We start from the raw sequence: 5,069 nt of genomic DNA, 5'->3' as shown, positions 1-5,069 counted from the left end.
ATATTATACTCATAGACCTTATATATAAGGTCTATGATTATACTATTACTCTACTACATGAAGTTAGCTGCAAGTTTGAAATGGTCCAATCATTGATAAGGAAATTTTCATATTATTATTAAAGTCCGCGATATGTAAAATAAGTTGTCTGTGATATGCCCCTCATTCAAATTATAACCACTCATAAAACTCTGTTATAACTTATAACTATATTAAATAAAATATAATATATAATTATATAAACTTTATAAAGTCTTGTTTTTAATTACATCATTTTAATCTGAATTTCGTATAACTTCAAACATTTTAGTTTTGTCGAAATTCTTAAACATAAGCACAAATATCATTCAATCATAGAAATCGGTATTTTTTTGAACAAAAATAATCGTAATTTATATGGCCTCGATACCTCAATAAAAGAAACTAAAAACCTAACCAAATGTATATTTTGTAGCTTATAATATACTCAAAATATTGATTTTGACGAAAATCACAAAAACCGTTTTTAAAGATACCAGTAAAGTTTAAAGAACCAAAACCAGGTTAAAAATAGATCAGTTTATTGCGGTGGCCTTTCTAGTTTGAAATATTTTACAAACCGAGATAGTGCACCGGTGATTTGCCAGTGAACTGAACTCCAAATTATGTACACTAAAACCATAATGAAACAGAAAATAGATAGTGCTCATATTCCGTAAGTAAAATAGTTTATAAGTTTATCAGATTATTACTTTTTTGTGGTATTTTAGTACTTCGTTATAATATCCAAAAATATCATGTTGGTTGCATGTAGCAAAGCAGTATAGATATAAAAGTACCAAATCGAAAAGTTGGCGGTGATGTAGGTACTCATAAACTTATAAACTAATTAATAAACATGTGATAGTCGCTGAGTAGCAAATCGTTGCCTACTATAGAACTAGGTAATTGGTATGTATTTAAATATTAGGTATTAAATTTCCCGCATTTGCGTCAAGTAAAACTAAATAAATACTTATAGTTTTTAAAAAAAATCGAAATTATCCATCGTTTAGGTTTTAAATAATCCATGACAAATAACAATAGCCTGAGACGAACAGCGATTCCAAATATTGTACTATTGTACTTGTACAGTAGTATGTTGAATTAATTAAAAGCTATCGGCTTATTGCCTGAATAAAATTATGAAAGTTAAAATTGTATGGTAAATTTTATGTATTCACTGTATAAATTTATACTAACTCGCAGTATTCGCACTACCTTCTTGGGAAGCAGTGATTAAATTTATTTATTATAATACCTAATATGTATATTAAATAATTAAATAAAACATTTCATAAAAATATGAGTGTGTTTCTAATATTCTAATACCTACAGTCCTTAAAAATAATTAAATTAAAAAAATAATTAAAATAATGATGTATAATTGTTATAATTTAAATTAAAAATTATAAATTTTGGTTTTTGATAGGTACATCACATTTCATTATTGCAATAAACAAATCGTAAACACAGAACTCTCTTTGATTTTAGAGCGCTTTCAGACGAGACACTTTGTAGCCGGCCTCTGGAATCAGTGTCTGGCGGCTGACGGGGACAAAACACGCCGATTCGGTGGCGCGACACACAGTCCGTGTCTGTGTCTCGTGTGTACGAGTATATAATATAGCAATGTTATCTTAGTCGTGAGATTCTTTTCAGACATAAGTAGCCGGCTACAAAGTGTCTCGTCTGAAAGCGCCCTTAAAGTTGTATTATCATATATATCTTTGGATTTTGGTTATCGACGTAATATAATAATTATAATATATAATCGATGATGTAATATTATAGTATCTATCATCTGTGGCAAATGTCAATCATCATCACTCATCATTCATTGCCGGAGACGATTCACAATTTTATATTATTATTTTAATTTCATATTTCACTCTGATCAAGTTATTTTCATAAAATAACTCGTAACTTTCAGTTCAGGGTGAGATGAAGACAGATGTAGAGAAGGGCAGTTCCTGGATATATGCAGCGTCTGAACTATATGGCTTTATTTAACCGAAAAGTTGATTTATGTGTAAGTTTGATTACCTATTCTTTTGGGGCTTATATAATTTACTTTTTATTTTTGAAATTAATATTTATTGTCCGTTTAATCTGATATACTGTGCCTGAATGATGTAGGTATATGCGTATTTTATTCCCGAGCGTGCAACGCATGAAATACGCAGGCACAAGCACATGCACAAACGACGACGAAACATCTAAATCGTAGAATAATAATGTTATATTTTAACAATTAAATAGGTATGAAAATAGTGTTTTACATGTTTACATCTAGACTCTAGACATACTACTGTATTACACCCCGTTTTCTTATGTCCTTCATAAATAAAAATTGTTTAATTTTTAATATACAATATACATTTTTAGTTATATCATAATATTTAAACTCCACTCCTCGAATTACAAAAGCTCAAAGTCCGGCGTAAATTTCTAAGGTTTGGATTGACTTAGATAAATTGAATAGTGAATGAATTATAATGTTATCCAAATTTTTATTCATCAATATATTTTTCTTTTAACCAAAGAAAAATAATCAAATCAAATTTAATATGTTTATTTATTCTTAACAATTATAATGTATTAAGTAATATTTATTTCTATAAACCGTTCGAATGTATTACTATCGCGTTGCGTGTATTTTTAGTTAATATTAATTCTGTTCATAAATGCTTCGTTCAATATTCATTTAACGTGTTAAGGATAACCGATACCAGTTTTTTACTGTAAACATTAGTTCACGCGCTATTATTACTATTATTATTTTATATTATGCTACAATACTTATTTTATTATTTTCCTATTAATAGTTAATTACTCCTAGAAAAAAAAATTACACCACACAAAATATTATCTATTATATTCTTTTACCTTTTTACATTTTTATATTCACCTACCTAACTAATTAAATTGTAATTATTATTAATTAAAATTTTATTCCTAATAAACTTATTCTAGACCGGTCCTAAAATTATTCTTTTCCAATAAACATAAACTTCACTGTATTTTTATACCAATATATTTATTTTTATTTCAATCAATTATTTCTCTTTTTAATATACGTGTGAACACGGTTTAATGATATTATCTGTTTTACAAAATCTCATATTTATTCAGTTACTTATTTATAACACAAGGTCTTACCTCTTGCCTTTTTTTAACAACAAATTCTTAGTTATTTATTTTTCAATTACTTTATTCATCAAATAAGGTCTTATTTCTTGCCTTTTAAAGACAATCATCAATTATTTAATTCTCACATTCGGTCTTATCTCTTGCCTTTAAAATAAATTACCAATTATTTATATATATATATATATATTTATTCTTTAATATCTCTAAATTCACAAATTAATACTTATCAATTCTTAATTAAATCAATTCTCTACTTAAAAAAATATTCTCAATTGTATAATTTCTTTTCAATTCATAAAATATTTCTTATTCTTTCTCACTTTTTTTTTTTTTAAATAAACAAAATTATTTCACTTAAATTATATTTATTTTCCGACTCATTTATTTTTAAATGTTATTTCTGCCCGTCTGTTTCATTATTTATTTATTATATTTTTCATAAAATATTTTTATTATTCCGATTATTTTAATAAATATATCTTAACCAAAAAAATTGTTATACGAATTAATACGATAGACTTTAAGTTCCAAAGGAGACCTGATAATACAAAAAAATTTCTCACGTACTATCGATAAAAAAAAAATACAACTTACAATATGCCTACTTGTGTCATTTCTTAACTTAACTTGTCCTTGTTCTCCATATCCTGCGCTATCGACTTAGTTGATCACGTAAATTCCTTGTCCCACCGGAGTTGTCAGAAAGTAAAAATTTAAATTTAAATTAACAAAGCAGACATAAACCAAAAATAGTGCATTCTATATGATTTTATTTTCATAAATCATAATACTTTCAGACTTAAATTCAGTATTGATGCGTTTTCACGTCGGCATCGGAGTGCACACACGTAGCGGATTCTACTATAAAGACCGAAACAGTTGATGTCGAGGTAAGTTTGTTTTCATATTTTTTTGGGGTTTTAATTTATTTTTAGAATTTAAATAAATATTTAATGTCACAAAAAATATGCTATCCAGAAGGTTTCCTTTTAATATTGTTATTAATCAGATGACACATTTCTAACAAATTTTCAATTAATTTTATTGTAACCACTGGTATTCTATACTGGCTATCAATAAAGTCATGATAAAAATTAGGAAATTTATCGCGTTTAATATTTTAACATTTTTTTTGTAATTTCCTCAGTGGTATTTAAATATTTTCACCGATTATCAGGTACGATGACCTGTAGGCACTATAGACACTAGGAGCGTGGGAGGTTGAGAGTTGAGAGAGAGTGAAAGAAGGTTCGACAGGGACAGGGTGTGAGAAAGGGGGGGGGGGTGGATAGTGTTAAAGTGAGAGAGTATGAGGTAAAGGGCGAGAGCAGGGTTAGATATAGTTAAGGAGAGAGAGGATGAGGTGGAGGGGGAGAGTTAGAGTAGATAGGGTTAAGGAGTGAGAGGATGAGGTAGAGAGCGTGAGAGAAGGATAGCGTGAGAGAGAGAGATCAGAGGTGGGTTTGAAGGAAATGTGAGAGGGTGAGAGGAATACGTTGAGTTAGTTGGGATAAAGGGAATATGTAGGTAGGATAGTTATGTTAACGATGTTGAATATGTAGGAAGGGATCTTGAATTGCAAAGGTCAGTCGACCCCTTGGCTGAAACTACGAATAGTCATAGGTTTACAACCTTGGACTTATGGGATAGAATAAAAAGAGAATGTTGGTTGTCAAGAGGATGCGCCAGTGCATTTTTATCTCGAGAGATGATAAATGCTCTGACATCCTCTTAAGTGTTATCAAGTTGAAAAAGCTCTTGATTGTTGATTGTTTAAAAAAAAGTATGATTTTGGCCATAGCATATTTTGTTCAAACATCAGATCAATCAAATTCATATTTTGTTTAAATATTTAAAATAATAAACTAGAAAGTAGGTATGATTGGATGTAAAAGTAA

General features: G+C 28.5%; 1 long non-coding RNA gene across 1 annotated transcript; it reads left to right on the top strand.

The window, feature by feature from the left end:
* Positions 1 to 297: 297 nt before the first annotated feature.
* Positions 298 to 4,064, top strand: LOC149056083 (uncharacterized). The gene is made up of 4 exons (XR_016191786.1): positions 298 to 694; positions 1,952 to 2,050; positions 2,158 to 2,280; positions 3,969 to 4,064. It is a non-coding gene; the product is annotated as an uncharacterized LOC149056083 (long non-coding RNA).
* Positions 4,065 to 5,069: the final 1,005 nt, after the last annotated feature.

Source organism: Diuraphis noxia, unplaced genomic scaffold (assembly GCF_037042655.1).
Source record: "Diuraphis noxia isolate RWA-SAM2 unplaced genomic scaffold, SU_Dnox_SAM2 contig0004, whole genome shotgun sequence".
Lineage (NCBI taxonomy): Eukaryota > Metazoa > Arthropoda > Insecta > Hemiptera > Aphididae > Diuraphis > Diuraphis noxia.
The sequence above is the reverse complement of the archived record's forward strand: the minus strand, read 5'-3'. Positions and strand labels throughout refer to the sequence as shown.